The following is a 19,015-nucleotide window of genomic DNA, read 5'->3' as shown; positions in this document are numbered from 1 at the left end:
AGTTTAGCACCATTTAGCATGCTAATATATTTGGTCCATATACAGGCGCTTAGCCTGTTTGAATTTGATAAATGCCAGATGCATTGAGACTCAGATTAACGAGTTTTGCATTCAGAGTAGTAACTGCTGAATTGTTCTGTATCTGAACTGTGTGTTTGATTTACTCTGGACAGCAATAATTGTCCAGATGATACAAACCAGGAAACCAGGAACAAAGATTCCTATGGATAGCAAAAGTCCAGGCTTAGTTAATTACATCTAGATAGATTGGATGGTACCATGAGGAGGGCATTGACTGGAAATAACTGATCACTAAAGGTGTACGGTAATGTGCTTAAATTGTTGCTATTTCACATATATATACACATGGTAGTGCTAATGTTGGGAGAAGACAGGTAAGGTCGTCACTCATAAATATTCATAACATTTGGTATTCCTTGTCCTGCATTGTAAGGCCATAAATGTATGCAGAATTTAGGCTATATGCTTAAATAAATCTGCTATGAAAGTATCTTAAAGCCTAGGTATAGCAATGTGTGTTTTGCCTTTCTTGAGGCACTGTGCAACCGATGTGAATATTAACTGCAATAATAAGCCAACGAGGTATGTTGCGTTCCCATATGTTGCTTGACGGGAGATACATTCAAATGACATTGGAATGACATAGGTATATCGTTTATACCTAGGTTTATACGATAGGTATATCTGTTTACCAATTAATGAGCTGTTAATTCTATGTCACACCTGTTTTGTCTTTTCTTCTGACTCAATTTTGCATGCACCTGTCAATACTTCCTGCGTTGTTCGTTCGTATCGAATACCGTTGAGTTTATACTCACTGTCTTGTATTTATTTATTTGGCTGCTGTGTAGTAACCTATCACTTCATCCATGTCATGTGACTTCCTCTATGTTGCCTTTAATTTACTTCTCAGCTCGTATTAACAGATCTTCGTTAAGTGTCTCTTAATCTCTCTTGTATCCTGTGCTGCACCAACCATAAATCCGATGAAGTGGCTATTTCCTACCCCGGTCTGTAAATTCTATACCTCAAGTGACCTAGCTTTTCCCTTATCCCTTCATAATGTCCCTTCCTTCCTCCCAAAGTTCGTCTGTTTAGGAAAGTTGACAGTGACTTACATTCACAAACAAATTCCACGACATTATAAAACAACATACATCCTACCGATAATCCAAACATAAGCTTCTGCCAAAAGTTTGGATTTTTCAAGACTACTGTATTGGTTGCAATGTCTGTATCTGTGATACATGGTTTAGTGTCTGCGTATTCTCAATCTTTATATTGCACAGCTGGGAATTAAAGGGACACCTGTATATATGTAAACAGATGTGTTTGTGACTGCTTACATGTCAAATAAGAGGCACAAAGAATGACATTTATGTTCGGAGCTGCAAATTTGGAGATTCTGGTTAACTCGCATAGACAGAAACATAAAAAGAATACACATAGTATCCAGGGGTCACATATGTATGACCTGCAATGAATTACGAAAACCAAGGTGTGGAAGTTCAGACACATGTAAGATCATGCAATAAAAACATTATTTTACACACATGTTAGATTGGTAATGAGTCCCTACCTGTAGAGAGTAACGACATTAATGTTCTTTTAAAGGAATGCGGTAATGACAATCTATCTGTCTCATCCCAAGAAGAGTGGTGCTTATATCTGTACTCAGAACCAAGGAGAATGGTACTTATATTTGTACTCATACCAAGGAGAATGGTACTTATATTTTTACTCTATACCAAGCCTACACCAAGGCGAATGGTACTCAAACATGTCTTGATGCTATTGGACCAGTGGCTGCACAGGATGTAACGATAGTTAACTACCAAGGGATAGAGATTCAGATTATGGGCACTGAAAACATTCCAAGTTTGTTGATATATGATAACCAAGCTGCATATGACTACAATCTGGGATTATATACCTTTGTTAGGACAATCCTCTGATGACAATTCAGAGGTTCTCTAGTGGCACCTTATGGGCCAAATCCAGCCTGTAGAAGTTATTAAAATCATTACTTTCTTGTTAATTTATGATCTTTGGGTGATAAAAAGCTGGAGGAGGTTATAAACTGATCTCTTGGAAACTTATAATTTTGAGCAATACTTGGTACATTTGTTAGAAATTTGTGAAAATTCAAAGAAAAGTAATTGCTTTAACAATGAGGTTAGATTATAATGTACGTGAAAGACTTGAAGTAAAGTTTAACCTTAGGGAGGCTTTTTACGTCATAATCCTGAAGACTGCCACATTTTTGATGAATTCAAGTGAATATTGAAATCAGTCTGAAGTCATATAATCCTACCCTCAACATAATATAAGGTTCTGCAATACTACTAAGTAAATTATTATTAGTACGGTGTCAATTTACAACTCATGATTGCGGCGTGTAGTGGGTCTCTAATGAAATATGAAATAAATTGCAACATGATCAGCATTTACACAGAGTTACAGAACTCAAAGAAGTTATAGTTTGCCAAGAAAGGAAATTGATCATGTTGAACCTTCTTTTGGTTTCTTGCTGTAATAAGCCAAGGAACCTGTGCAATCAAATTAACTTGTGTATGTATTTATGTGTGTATGTATGCATGCGTTTGTTTTGCTATCTGACCAAGGACTTGAACAAAAGAATTCCAGGTCCTCGGTTGTGATTTCTAAAGAATCACCACGTCCTCGGAAGAATTCTATTGTATGGGGTATTGTTAAGGTTAGGGTACGTGGATTTGAACAATGGAAAATACAATGGGGTCCTCGGTCTGAATGTAATACAAACATGTGTGTGTGTGAGTGTGTGTATGTATGTGTATCGATTTGTGCTTGTATACCTATATGTGTGTGTCACACAAGCTGGTAAGCACAGTATTTCAAGAAGCGGATTGTTGCCAAATGTCATTCTTTGCAAGTGTGGCTTGACTAAGAGTACAAAGATCCCTATTGTTTTTGGCGGGTATCAACTGATGTCAACAGTTAGCTAGTAAAGTTGTTAAATTGCAATTCATTTCCAATTCCTATCAAAGGGTTGCCAAAGTCAATGTAGACATTTGTTGGCTTTAAAGCAGCATTTTGCGTTTTGTCGCCGTTTTCCACTATTTTGACAAGTCCATCGAGTTTGTTACATATCAATCACAAAACAGCAAACTAAGATATTAGCCAAGTGTTTTCCCTGCTAAAAACGTTAATTGGTGAGTAATTCAGGGCATTTGCAGATAATGAGAAAAGTGTCCACCGGCAAATTCCACATTTTATATTAATCGCATACAGTTCCCCCAACCCACTAGTTTGAATTCAACCAATCAGAGATGCAGGTTTAGTTATGAGCCATTGCTAAAAATAGATTCAAAACGTAGAGTTGGTAACTTGGTACAACCAGCGAGCTGGTACTCTAACAGCTGCCTGGTACAACTGCCGTAGACAATCTACACAAATCAAGCATATTGTATTACGTATTGGTCATTGACGTTCGTAGCTTTTAAATATTCATATTATGGGGGTGGTTTATTTGGATCCCGACGGAAAATATCTTCGAGAAAAACAGGCTTTTTGCCACCATTTGAAGTTAGATTTGAATAGATAAGATAGTTATGTATGTCGTTATGTATGTCGTTAAAACTGGACTGTTGTGTCCAGATGCTTTCGCTAGGTCATAATGAGAATCTTCCATAAGATCCCAAGGATTAAGAGAATTAATCCTGCATTACAACTTTGCAAGGGCTTATGGATTCATACAGTGGCTTGTAAAACAGATTAAGTACTTTCAGGCTGAGATGTTAATGACTGTTGTCATCGTTTCCATCAGTTTTCTGAGATTATCTATTTAAATTGATGTCTGGTATTAATTAGAATCGGCAGATGCTGCCTCAAGTCTTGAATACCCGTGGGAGACGTTCATTAAGGGCTGGCTCCAAAAACTATGAAAGTGAAACAAATGTAATTAAATGGTCTGGCACAAACGAGAACGGTTGTATCCTACAGTATATCGTTGACATAATTTGAAATATTAGTTTTGTCACAAACAATGTTTATGCACGTCAAATACGAAAGAAGAGCCAATTGGTTTAAAATTAAAGTACTGTCCATTATGGTAATTTGTTTTGTTTTACTTAAAACTTGAACCACAAAACTGGTCCTAAACATAACTTGTGAAGCTCTAATAATAGAAAAAGTTGCTGAATTTATGGGGAAGCTGTTAGTTGCATGTGTCCCCTCCCCCCTTTTTTTTCTTGATTTTTTTTTTTTTTTTTGAGGATGGTTCAATTATTTCACGTTCCAATTTTAAAGGAGCACTTCTTTGTAATTAATGAACCCTCCCCACCCCCCCCACCTCCCATTCTCTCTCTCTGTCTCTCTCAAAGGCACTTTGCATATTTTCATGATGTGGTTCGAGTGGGTTAGTCACGCTTTTGCATTAACAGTTATTGTCTGCAGTTGAATGAACATAAGAAACAGTATTTGACAACATCAATCCTCTGTAAATCAAAGGATAGAAGGTTATATATCCTATATTTTAAAATGAACTGAAGTGCTCAAAAACCTGTGACCTTTCTTTTTGTAAGCAGAGAGTGCCAGACGGATAATTGTACCAGTGGGAATTAAGGGCCATTGTTTTCTATCCCTTTTTGATGTTGCTATGGTTACACACATTATAACATTAGATGACCTGGAGCCGGTATAATTTTTTACATAAGATGATTTAAAAAGATAAATGCCTTTCAGCCTCGTTTTTCTAAATTAACTCTCCAATGTTTTGGTGATGGTGCATGCAAGAGGTAGGTCAATTGTTTCCTGTACAATATGTGTCATGGAAATTGAATCTTTCAGTTATTATTTTTAGTTCTTGTCGATAAATATTCTCCCAGGTTATTGAATATTCAGGAAATGTTAGGTCTTGTAGTAAGGTTATCTTGGAGGTTGCATATAAGATCGGTTTATTCAGCTATTTTATTTCCTTGAGATCTCTATCCCAGATATTCTGCTATCTAGCCAGCAATGCCAGACATTTGACAGTGGGAGGGGGAGGGGGAGGAGGCCCAGCAAAATGAAAGCAAGGTTTGGGGAGGACAAACATGCGGCTAGTGCAAAGTGATACCTGCCTGTCCTGAGCACAGAGCCCTATTGGTTTGGGGTCCAGGGGGTCACCATATGGCCAATAGTGGGGGTCAAGGAGGGAAAAGCCCCATGACATTTTGAGGAATTCATCATTTCCAATCAGCAGAATATGGGTGTACAGTAGGCATAAGTTAATTATAGTCAGTGTATAGTATACTAAGCATTTTGGGAGGCACCAGGCCTCATCCCATTACCCCACCCCCTCCCCCAATCCTCCTTGGCAATACCACTGTGTCTATTTATAGCCCTACGGCTAATCCCCGCACACTGACCGACTGATCAGCTCACACAACGATTGTCCACTGTTAACGACCGGTGCTTGTTTAGGTCACATGCAAATTTATTAACCAGTGATTGGTTATATTTGTTAAAACTGAGCAGTTTCAGCCAGTTTGAACCATCTGTGCGACACTGTACGACTGCCAGTTGGGAAATCCCTACAAATGTTAAATTTTTTTACCCACTGAAGCTGATCCTTTCCTGAGGAGCGCGTAAATGATCTACTTTAACTTGCGAGCAAAAAGTGATAATTTCAAGTTGCTATAGCAACCTGTCAGAATTTAAAATATACTTCATAAATTTGTTATCATATTTGCATTAAGAACACAGTATCTGGTTGAAAGTTGTAAATGTATCTGGATTAATTTTTAATGTCCGATTCCAAGAAGTCCATTTATAATGTTCTTGGTGTGTCAATTGAAGTAATCAACTACATCATACAATGGATAGAAGAGAATTATCAAATTTTGAAAAAAAAATATAATGTAAGCGATGTTGTTTGTGGCAGTGTTAACTAAATTTCTATTTGAAAAGATGACAATCATGATGTGCAGAAGGTTCTCATAAGACTATGCCATGTGGTACCCCTACTCTTAGTTTTCAGGGGTGGATATTCAAGATTTCCTACTTATTTCCTTATATTTTCTCCAAAAAAAAAATATTATTTTCGAGAATTTGAAAATGTGTTTGATAACATATTTTGGGTTTCGCTGGTAGTGAAGGGTGGGGAGGGGTTACAGGGGGAGTTTTTATCCACAGGTATGTCTATCACACAGACCAATGATACTGGTTGAGTTTGATTCTGGTACTTGAAGGGTGGGGAGTGGGTTACAAGGGGGAGTTGTTATTCATATGTGTATCTTTGTGGCACAGACCAATGACAATGACTAGGTTTGTTTCTTCTTGTCATAACTGATCATTAGTCAAATAGCACTGTTAACAGTCTCAGCACCATGACAGGGGGTTTTAATTTTTCATTACTGTAATCAGGTCAAACAGAGTATTAAAGAAACACCTTTCCCAGGGCTTGCCCACTCTTTCAACACTGCAGGTTAAGAGACAAGAGAGTATTTTGTGTGAACAAGATATAATATGTAGGTCAGTTGTAATTTTTTTATAGACCTATATCCCTCCAGACTCTTTTGTAATCGTTAGTTTATTCTCTGGTTTTCTTAATCTTTCCATCTTTGTTCGATTTTTCTTTGGCATCTGCAAACTTTTTATGTTTGGACTGGAAATCATGCATGCTTGAAAAGTTACCGCTCGAATGAGCACATTTTCCAGTACTTAACTCTGTTTATAAGTGCAGTTAATATGTCGGTCATGTCACACACACACTGACACACACACACGCATATATATATATATATAAACCATGGGCGTCAACAGGTGGGGGACGGGGGGGACATGTCCCCCCCACTTTCAAAAGTGGAGGGGATATCATATCATTTGTCCCCCCCACTTTTCAGAGTAGTTATTAAAAAAAATCACATGCATATGCGCGATTTTCTATTTAAGGTCAAGAAATCTGGACTCCCTGGGCCCCTGCTATCTATCACTTGCACCGTCATTTATCTCCCATTCTCCCAATATCCTAAATCTGCCCATTTAATTCGTTCGGGGGGGGGGGGAGACCATTCGAAAGTGTATTGAATCTTGCACACATGTTGTTTGTATGGGTTCCAAGGCATTAGGTAAGCCATACAGGTAGATGGTGATGAGTTACTATGTTCATATCACTACCTCCAGTCCCTTGGACTGGACGGACGAATAGGGGTGTAGGGGTTAAGTAATTAAGGCTACATGTATTCGCCGGATATGGTAGATCTTTATTGTTGAGTGCCGGCTAGGCGCTACACACGCTCTGCGCGCGGTGCCTTTTTCTGATTATTATTATTAAAGTACCTGGGCACATAACAACTGACGTCTCGCACCTACATGCATGTATTATATATACCACTCCACTCATCCCGGAGGTGACGGCGCCACTTTTTCAATATTTCGTTTGAGATGGACGCTGTGTAATTCGTCTCCCTTGGTGTCAGAACGGCATCTTTCTACCAGTACTTTCTGTCGGAATTTAGTTTTGTGAGACAAAATTTCTCCTCACAGATCTGGTTCTGATGTAACTAAAAACGACTCAGGAAGGCCGTCTCCTGCGATCTAGGGGGTCTTATGTACCCAAAATTTTCTGGTACGCTACGCGCCAACCAATGGTGGCGCTCCGCTTAGATAGTATAGTGTCCCCCTCACTTTCTGAAACCTGCTGACGCCCATGATATAAACAAACCAATACACATATCATGGAATATATGAATCTAGTGAAAGTGTTGCAGTAACAAATACAGTGAGCAAATGTTAAAACGGCGATGTTTGCAGTCTTTTAGTCCGAAGAATCAATTTTTGGTTTCAATCATTAATTCTGATTGCTACTAATGCATGTTCATGGTAATGTTAGATCATGTAGACTGGTCATACATGATGACAATACACACCTGACGAGGGTCACGTTTATTTAAAAAAAAAAAAATGGTGTGCTATATAACCATTAACAACTTGGAATTTCCTGAACAGAAATTTTACTTGTTTATAAGGGTTAATATAATTCTGAGTGCACTCTCTGTGTTAAGAAACTGCATGGACCCACATACAGGTTTGAGATTGGAGGTTGAAGTGACAGGGGTGAGGCCTGGAGTCAGACAAATGTTGACTGGTATTGAAATTGCCCCTTTGGCAGCACCATGCTCTCATGAAGATCATTGCCATGAATGTTATCAGGGATATTATTCACCCGTCCCTCTCCCTCTCCCTGTCCGTCCATGCACCCATCCTTCCTCCCCTTCATGGTGTCAGGGGCCATGAAGTGGTTGTTCTTGACAACCTTGAGGACAGTTTTGCTCAGCTGACATGAAATTGGGTCACCTTTGATGATTGATCACAAGCCCTTGATTAACCAATTTATAATAATAATAAGTAATATTTATATAGCAAAGCTGCTCAAAGCCCTTTACAAATGTAAAACCTAAAAATAGTAATAGTAATATTAATAGTAACAAAAACCTAAATATTAAATGTAAAGAACCAATAAGGCATAAAATGTAAAAGCCTAAAGCCACAACATAACAAAGCTTATAGTCCAAAACCAAATCTAGAAATATGTAAATAATAAAATAGTTGTAAACAAAGAATACACAAAAGATTAAATCATAGTCAATAATGATATATAAATAAGTATGAGAAACTATAAGTACAATAAGACAAATATTGTTAAAGCCTAAAACAGATAGTAATAAACACCTTATTGCCTTGATTTTCATTGCACAAAGGTTATTATGACTCCTGTGACGAAAGAAATATTTAGTTACTTGTCCTTTTTGTCACACCAAAAGAAATGCTCATTTATTATTAATGAATTTTTAGTGATTAATTGATAGAATAACTGCATACAACCACCAAAAAATTACTTATTTCATATCTCTTCCATCTTTTTATTAATTAGTAAAATAGTTTAACCTCTTGTTTAATCAGACCAATCATATTTAACAGTATCGAAACCAACTGTCTGGCTTTATTTTCTGGAAATTATCGACCGCCTTCTGATTATTTTAAGGCGAAGAAGGAACTAACAAAAACAAAATAAAACCTGCATGGATTGTAGTTAAATTTCCAATATTTCGTTTCTTTCCCACGTAATATATTGAAGTAGTTTCCTTTTGGTAGTGTTCAAACGGTCTGAACAAAAACTTAGTTGTACTTCACTGAAAGATTTGTAGCAGACATATTAGTTGACATATTTTGTCAACAAAGCCTCTGTTCTGCTTGACCTAGGAACCTTCAGCAACAGTGATTAAATTATAGCGCTTTCTTTGGCCCTGTGACCCACTGGAACCCAATCTGGGGTCATTTATGACCTTAGCATTTAGCAAGACATTTAGTGTCCTACTTAATGTTTCAAAAAGGTCTCTCTGCCCCTCTCCCCCCCCCCCCCCACTCTTAAGTAGTGTCCAGTTCAAACTTAGGGTGTGATGACAGATTAGGTGGGGCAAAAGAAGGTAACCATCCTAAGGCTGTAGGAGAATATGAATTGATTTTTCATGGTATTATACAAAATCTGACTAGAATGTAAAATTCATGACCTAGAGCTTGCCATATTCAAGGAATGTAAAGAACTGTAACATATTTATCAAAATTATGAAGAAAAATGGAAATGTAGAATGATTTACATGCAAAAATGTCAGGTTTGGGGGTGTGAGATGGGGGTGGGGTGTAAAATAAATAGAAAAAGGAATGATTATGGCAATTATATAGCTTAAATTGGACAGATCCTTACCCATATACCTAAAGATTAATTTAATTACTTGTTCCTTTGATTGTGGTTGACTTGTATTGTTTAGTGCCTAGAGTAGCTACTTCTTCTCTGATTCGGGGCTATCATCACCATCATCATTATTATGATTAATGTTATTGTTATTGTTATTCAAACCAGGAATCTTGACTCTGTTAAGAGTCACCAAAATATTAAAGCGGGTCATTACAAATATTAGAAGAAATTGATATCACATTTTTTGTGGGGAAAAAAGTACAAAACATATTTAACATATTTGATTGACATCTACATTAAAGTTTCAACATTTTTTTTGTATTATTAAGATTTGGTCACAAAAATCATTTTTTTGTTTTTAAGATTTGGTCACAAAAATCATTACTGTATTGAATAAATTTTCCATGGAAAGAGTACAGGGTAGGGAGCTAGGAGAGAGGATCAGAAAGGGGGAAGAATTACAAGATCATAATAAATAGGCGGGAAAAGATGAAGGATGAAGGGGGGGAGTATAGAAGAACTAGAGGAGAGGATGAATAATGGAGGTAGGGAAGATAAAGGAAGGGGGATAGATTCTCCCAAGTCATGTATGGGGAAGCTCGATCTACCTTTAATTTCCTTGATCTGAACCGTTATGCATTTTGTTGTTGTAATCAAGTGTACTCTTACAGTAACAGCGTGTGTACAGTTAGTGGAGAAGATGGCTGCCAAAGACAATTTACTTCAGTTTTTGAATTTCACAGCTAATTGAGATGTTTACTGTCGACTGAGGACTGATCTTTATTGCTCCTGATCTTCCATTGGTTTACCTCTATTTGGCCTTTACCTAATTGTCTCCTAAACCACAAAGTACTCCCCTTTCTTAACAGTCCTCACTTTAGCTGTTAAAGATATACTCATCCATTCTGTTACTATGGTAACGAGATAATTTTTGCCTATTTAGAGTTCCACTTGCTCGTTGTTATGATGTTTAATTCTAAACCGGGATACAAGTTGTTCGTTGATGTTATTGTGTAAAGAAAATTCAAAATTTACATTTTGACCTTAAAACCTGCATATTTGAGGATAAATCCTAATGAGAATTAGGACCTGAATATATTGGTAGCAATTTACTTTCCGTAGTTGTCGATGTAATTTTACAATAAACATAATTTTAAATAAATTTAAAAAAAAAATTGTTTGGAGAATATTGTGCATAGGTACTTTTACGTTATTCTTTGTATATACTTACGGGTGATGATTACGTTTTTTGAATTTTTCTTTTGGTATGGATTAATTTTTCATCGTCTACAAAATTAGTCAACGAATGCCTGGGAAGTAATGGGGGAGGGGGAGGCGGAAAAGGGTCAGATAGGATAACTGAAGATGAAGGTTTTGTGTATTTGGTGGAGACCATGAATAGAGTGGCTACATCACAATGATATTATATACATTCAGTAATAACATTACAGAATAAGCTCACATCTATTCTTCCTTTCACCTTCCTCCCCCCTCCCCCACCCTCCTTTATCCCCTTTATCTAGCACTTGCTACCCAGGTCATCCCCATCACCTTTACATTCCTTTTTAGTTTTGAATCCCCTCAGCTCACAACTCACAACAACACAGGACAGTGCAGAAGCAGATAAATAGTAACAACTTATACCCTATCTTTCTGTTTACAACACCTTTAATACTTTTAACACTGATGTGTACATAGATAGAGCTGTTTTTATTATTCTCTTCAAACTAGTAATGTTTACAATGTCATTACAATCAACCATAAAGTCCTATGTGTTTGTATATATCTCCCAAGTAAATGCAAAGCTGTTTAGACGTTACGGTTAAAGTATCTCGATTCTAATCACCGGTCTATAAAGAATGAGATAAGTTAGCACTGTTTATACTTTACGGCTAGATGAACCGTTGCATAATTGACTCAATGAAAGGTACTATTTGCCCAACATACTGAATGTGTACTTTGAGGTCTTATAGTTTTCAACCTCATACTTTTTACCTGTTTTCTATCTTAGTTCCCAGTTTCACAGTCACCCTGCATTGAACGTATATATGCAAATAAATTTGCTAGGTTAAAAAAGATCACAATCATTATTTTCCCCCAAAATGATCTTTTCCTTTCTTTGCCAGATGGGAGTGGAGAACTTTGAGAGGAATTGCTCTTTCCACCTCATTCTCCTACAATGTTGATTTCATAAATGTGTAAATATATAACACAATTTACTTAACGTTTAAAGTTTTAGTGAAAGACCTTTGCCTCTCCCCCTTTCCTGGTAACTGTGGTGATACATCGCTAACTCCACCCATTTCCTCCCACCCATCCCCTCCCACACATCCCCTCCCCCACATCTTACCCCTTCCACCACACACAAAGCTTTCTATTGATGCTAAATTGACTAAAACTTGACAAGCTGGTCTCAGCTTAATGTTCTTGTATGTTTTCCTCTCTGCTTGCTTATTTTACCAAGATTTGGTTTTTTTTTTTTGTAGAGTGTCTTGTGTCGTCCAAGAATTTCTACAATGCATTAACAACTGGCTTAATGTATTTCAAATAAAATGTGGGGACAAAAAACTTCCTCATAATTTTAATATACTTGTATGCATGCGCTGAAGTCTTATAAATGTTTCTACTTAAAGCTTTCGATCTTATCTCACACGGATAGACACTTTTTCTGAAAATGCAAATAGCTGCAGCAGACATCATATCCCAGGGAAACATACCCTTGTTTGCTGCTAAACTCTTTTATTAGAAAAACTGGTAATTACTATGGTATACTGGGAGTAAATGCTTGGAGTAACCGTAAAGCAGAAATGTAAGAAATTTTGACGAGTAATTTTAGGGAACGAATATATTATCTTTTGAGTAAATTGCTAAAATTGCTCAGATATATAATTGCCTCCATTTCTCATATCTTTCAAAATTTAAGTAAGTTTTGTTTTGAAACATATGTCATAGATGTAGGAGGGGATTAGAGGTGATGGGTGCGTGTGTCCTATATCACTCCTCGTCCCGAGAAAAGCGAAAACACTCCCAATTCGTCCCCAAAATATTTCTGTATATATATATATATATATATATATGTATATATATATATGTAATAAATATATATATATATATAAATAAATATATACTGTATATATATCTGTGTTTGTTATATACTGTATATGTATGTTTTATATATGTATGTTATATCTGTGTATGTAATATATATCTACAAGACATCTCTGTGGCTTCAATCATCTGCTTGCTTCTAATTATCTAGACTGATAAACTGGTTTTAAGTAGTAATCACTATAGTAATTAAATGTTTTATATCTTCATATACAAGCTTTGAATCAAGCTGACGACTAAATTCATTGTTCCTGAATGAAATTGTTTGTGCATCAAAGTAAAAACAGTATATTTTTTCATTGTAACTTACTTTTTGCAGTCAGCATTTAAATGTGGTAGCACCAGGTAGGGATAAATTCAACATATTAGTACAAGTGTGTTACTACAAGTTTCTTGTTTCTGATGCCAGCAACTTCCCAAAGCATATCAACCTTAGACTATTTTTTAAATACCAAGAATGAAGGAAATTAAGAAAAGATCTTCTTATGGTTGAAGTTGATTGTTGAACAAAATTACGGCATAAATTCTGTATCTTTTGGCCCAAACTGCATCCACATATGATTTTGTTTCAGGAATATATGAATTTTAGCAGATGTTGTGATATTTTGCAAATGCATCTCAGGTAACAGCAGATTTCACTTTTGTCCTAAGCTTGTCTGTTATCGTAGATAATAGACAAGGGTAGACATTTTATTGATAAAGTATGACAGCAACAGGTAAAGACAAATTCAACACAAACCACAATTGCTATAGTCCTGTTCCTAGAAATTCTGTTATACAAGACTTTTGCACCAAAATCTCTCCCTCCCCTCCCCCACACCTCCATCCTTCCCACACCTCCACACTCAATCTTTTGACCAAATTCTTGCTTTTCCTCTCTTTGTACCAAAGTCAATTTTGAGTTATATATTTGTGATCTTCCCAGAATCTTACCAGGAAATAACACTTACAGTCTTTTGTGATCGACAGTCCTTGGTACAAAACCTAATTCTTGGGATGGACTTATTAATAGCATGAGTGCACACACATACTATCATAACAGCATCGCAATAGTTACTCCTACACAAACAAAGTGTTATTCCAAGTAAGTATCTGAAATACACAATGTTGTAGCAGGAAGCGTTCTCAGGCCATTCAAACAATAGCAAGTTAAATACCAATATTTCTTTCTTTTTCAAAGATGCTTTCAAGAAAGTTGACATCCATATGTCTTCCTTATGGTCTAAAAGTCTCAATACGTGTTTGCTGATGGATTTCGGAAAACAAACTTCTGAAGCAGATTCAATGTTTCTTATTCTAAATGCACTCTGACCAGGTGGGTTTAATGGAGAAAAAATGTCACAATTGAAAGAAAGAAAAAAAAATTTTGTTGCAATTATGGCGCGAACGATTTACCGTAAAATCACCGCGACCGCCCATATCAGCATATTCATTACACAAATGTAATGTATATATACTCATATCGTACACTTTCTTTACCCAATTTCACGGAGACAATGTCTGAAAACACCTCTTTATTCCTTGCAATGGAAGGAAATGACACAATTTTGCAAGCTACTTCGGTAAGACCGGAAAGAAAGATATATACTATTCAAGAGAATGGACATAACACAGGCTAGCACACAGGCCTAATGGTCATAAACAAAACAGAGAGATTTGATTGGCGCATGATCTGTTGGACAGGGCTTGCAAATTTTGATTGAAGTTTGTAGAACCTACGGACTCGTTAAAAAATCTGGCAAATTATATTCAGTTCAAAATGTTTAATGACAGATCACTCAATAAAAAAATAATGATTATAAATATGAAAACTGCATATAAAGGTGTTATTTTCACTGAGCTTTTAGGGAAGTAAGCTGGAAGGTCGATTTTAAAATTTGGCAAACACACATTGAGACTTTAACCCTAAGTTTGGGTTTGCTTGGTTGAATTCCCCTCTACCTTGCCATGATGGTTTGGTCATTAGTGTTCACATATTTATCTTGGTATGAAACCTAATTCTTGGGATAGACCTATTAATAGCATGAGTGCACACACATACAATCATAACAGCATCGCAGCAATAGTTACTCCTACACAAACAAAGTGTAATTCCTAGTAAGGATCTGAAATTCACAATGTTTTATCAGGAAGCGTTCTCAGGCCGTTCACACAATAGCAAGTTAAATACTAATGTTTCTTTCTTTTGCAAAGATGCTTTCCAAAAAGTCCCCATCCATATATCTTTCTTATGGTCTAAACCCATAGTTTGGGTTGGTTTGGTTGAATTCCCCTCTCCCTTGCCATGATAGTTTGGTCATAAATGTTCACTTATTTATTTATCTGTCTCTTTATATCTCCCCTCTCCCTCCTGTTTCTGTTTTTATTGTTTTTTTTTATTATTTTAAATGAATTCTATGAATCAATATCTGCATGACCAATTTGGTCAAATTGATTTTGACACCAAATATGCCAAGAATGGAATGGCCCTCAAAATAAGGTATTTTTTTTTTTTTTTTTTTGTGTGGAAATAGTTTAAACACCTTTAGAACCTCTATGTGAATGAAAAGATTCTGTCACTTATAATTTAATACACATTTGTAATTTCACAATTTATGCTACACAGACCTGCTTTTGCAACACATTATAGTTTCAATGAATTTTGATAACTTTATGAAAGTTTGGATGCATTCTTAGAAGTATTAACTTGTTAATAAGCACCTTCTTGCTGCATTGGTTGTTGTATATATTTGTAAATCTATATTGGTAACATTAATCTGGGAAATCCCTCTTTGAATTGTTGCAGTTGTTATTCTCTGATTTTGGTGTTCTCTGGAACTGTGAGGATTGTTCTTGGCATGTAGTTCTTTTCAGAATATGATTTGTCTCTTTCGTCATTTGACAGTAAAGACAGGATTTGAGAGTGGGTCAAGTTTTTTTTGGGGGGGGGGGGGAGGGGAGGATAGATTTCCAGAAACTGATCACTTTTAATACCTTTCTGAACTTCCTGCCAATTTCCTTTGCTTGGTTGAGGAGACTTTAAAAAAAATTCCCCCATGTGAGAATTTATTTAATTCTAACCAAATATGGGCTACCCCCTTTTGTGAGTTTCTGAGCTCTCAAAGTAAATTATTTGAACTCGATTAATGATCAGGTTTCCTTTTTTCTGCGAAGAACTAGTAATCAAGTGTGATAAATGGTCACAGAGTTTGAGGGGATAACCCTAGTGTATCCCTCTTGCACCAGATAACACTGACAGGAAGGAAGAAAGGATAAATAGAAAAGGGGAACTGATCAGACTAAATTTAGAATCTGGAAGATAAATGGTAACTTCGATATTGTAGGCTTACGTGGTGGGAGAAGTTCATCAATGGGTATTGCAACGAAAATCAGAATCTCATAATGTTGCTATGGCGATATGTTTGTCTGATACCATATTTATAGCAAAATTCTCAGAAAAGTGACAAAAGTTACTGAATAAACGCACAGATATATGGCAGCTAACTTTTGAAAAAGACAAAATTATGGCTGATAAAAAGTTGATTCAGTAAGATATATTTGGAGAATGTAGATTTAACCCAGGACAAGCTGTCTCATTAAAAAAAAAAAAAAAAATTAAGATGACATCTGATCAATAATTGATTGATTAGCCTTTTAGAGAGGGCTTGTCTTTTTCCATCTCGGGGATAGATTACCATCAGCATTGAGGCATATTGCTATACATTTGTATATTTCATACTTCTTGACATTTATTGTGTTTGTCTAAAAAATGGGTGCTATGGAACCTCTTAAGCGCCATCTTAACTCCGCTTCTGAAATATCCAGTGGTCTCGATGGCCCAGAAATAATTTTCATATTGCAATTTTCATAATTAGACCTCGGCTGCAAGCTTCCCGGGGGAGCCAATTTACCCGACACCGTTGTCTCGGTACGATGCTGTCATCGCAATTAACACATTTGCTTAGACCAAAGAACAGGACTGGCTCGGAGTACATCATTTAATTATTCCGACCCTCTCAGGAAATTGGGCACATTTATTCATCTTCCCGTTCTTCAGCATCTTTTTTCTTCTTCTTCTCTTTTGCAACAGGAGAGAGAGGCAGGTTGGACTTGTCTGGATGTAGAAGCTCTGTCTTCTCCCGACGAAGAACACCTTTGTTGACGGTATTTTTAGCACGGGGCGACGACGTGCGGCGAGATTAACGACAACGTACGGAAAAACTACCGCGTGTAGCAACTGAGATGAATTAGACACAGCCAATCGCAATTAAGCCATTGGAAAAACAACATGTTTATGAGCCAATCAGATTGGGGGATGGAAATTTTCTTCCTAATTTTTTTACACTGTGTGCAATTTAGAGAACTAAATGAAGAGTGTTTTTATATGTCTGGGTTTTGAGGGAGAAAACAGACAAATTTAGCCAAAGAACATGGCAACAGGTATTTTTATCATGACGGCTTATGTAGAGACTTGTGAAACCTTAGGGGCTAAGAGAGGGCTGATGTGGAGATGTCTTAATAAAAGTGTGACAGTTCATAATTTCTGAAGTTTATAGTAATAGGAACTGCAACTTGTATAGTCTTGGTGATCCCTTAAATGGGTGGGGGAAGGGGGGTGTTAGTGAAGTAAACAATCTTTAAACAGTTAGTGGTATAGCCCAGTCAGCTCCTTCTCTAACCCCTCTCTGACACCTCTGTGATCAATCCACTTTAACAAATGTTAAAAATAATTCTAATATTGTAAATTTATGAGTTTTGTATGGTTTTTAATAATTTGAAAAAAAATATAATTTTTAATATCCTCGACGTTTAGCATTGCCTAACAAATAAATTATACCTAAAATATAAAAACTATGTGTAAAATATATGGCCGGCACACTTTTTAAGAACTGAAATACTTGCACTCTTCCCATCAAGCACATAAGACATTGCCCTCTTTACGCTCAATCCTTCCTCAAATGAGAGATCAAATCCTTCTATCTTACTTTAACTTTTGTAAATAGCCCGACTTTTAATTCACAGGGTATTATACTAAATATGCACAGGGACTTAATATGCACAGGGACTAAATATGCAAACAAATCACATAACAATTCTGTTCAGAAAATAATTGAGTGGGACAAGATTTAATTGGTTTGCTTTCAGTTTTAAATCAAGTCAGTGATTTGTAAAGATCTGTCTGTGTGTTGTCATGGAAACAACAGTCTATGATTGGTTTCTGTGGAGGTCAAAGGTCAATTGAGGTACACAGACATGAAATTCTGATTACCTTGTAATTATTGTACCTTCTCAAGTCACACCAATGAATGATTCTGATTACTTGCTATTACATTTTTCAACTTAGTGAATAAAAAACCTGATTGTTTTCTGCAGTGGTCAAAAAGAAATTAATAGCAATACATGCAGTTATTGTTTTAGTGATATCAGAAAAATATTTTCGAAATGATTTTGATTGAAGGGGTACTGCCCATTATTTCATAATAGAGATTAATTCATATCATATATCATACTGGTACATGTCAGCAGGTCTGTAACAAACTTTTTTTTCACACTAGAGTTAATAAATTATCATGGATTTTAGTTTGTTCCAATTATCTTTCATGAATCTAAATTGTTCTATATTTTTAAGATTATTTGTACTTTTTTAAGGTGGTAAAAGTTTTTTATTTTAATTCAGCCTATTTTTTTAAGAAGTTAATAAAGTATACATCATTAATATGAATATTCTCAAATTATTATATTTATTTTTTCTTCATTTCGTCATTTGTAATGTGCTTTCTGTGTTCTGATAATGAAGTTTATTTTATTACAGTTTATAAAGATTAACGGGTGAAGGATGAAAACCTATTTCGCTTCTTTTGAAGACTGATAAAAGACTCAAGTAAATTGATCTTCATGTGAAGTTTATAACTAAACTGTATCACTGAAAGTCATCAAATGCTGAATGCATTGAAATTACTTGCTCTTTATTTGTGAAAGTTCACATTTACTAGCCTGTAAGTCAGATATGGAGATCTTTTGCTCTTTCTTTATCTAGTGGGAATCCCTATCTATAACAATAACAACAACAACAATACCAAAAATTTCAGACTGATTTGAACACAACTATGGAAATTTTAGTTTTGCCTTTACTTAACAGTCAAGCCAAGTATTCATGCATATATATAGTCTTTTAAACTACAACAATATTTG

The 19,015-nt window shown here is 36.0% G+C and overlaps 1 protein-coding gene across 4 annotated transcripts in view; it reads left to right on the top strand.

Moving 5' to 3' along the window:
- Positions 1–17,882, top strand: part of LOC139968601 (sodium/hydrogen exchanger 9B2-like) — a 54,112-nt gene extending 36,230 nt beyond the window's left edge. For all 4 annotated transcript variants that reach the window (XR_011793508.1, XM_071972759.1, XM_071972758.1 and 1 more), the window contains one exon: positions 16,914–17,882. The gene's annotated coding sequence lies outside the window, so the exon portion shown is untranslated. The remainder of the gene's footprint in view (positions 1–16,913) is intronic.
- Positions 17,883–19,015: the final 1,133 nt, after the last annotated feature.

Source organism: Apostichopus japonicus, chromosome 6 (assembly GCF_037975245.1).
Source record: "Apostichopus japonicus isolate 1M-3 chromosome 6, ASM3797524v1, whole genome shotgun sequence".
Taxonomy (NCBI): Eukaryota; Metazoa; Echinodermata; class Holothuroidea; order Aspidochirotida; family Stichopodidae; genus Apostichopus; species Apostichopus japonicus.
This window is presented reverse-complemented; position numbering and strand designations above follow the sequence as displayed.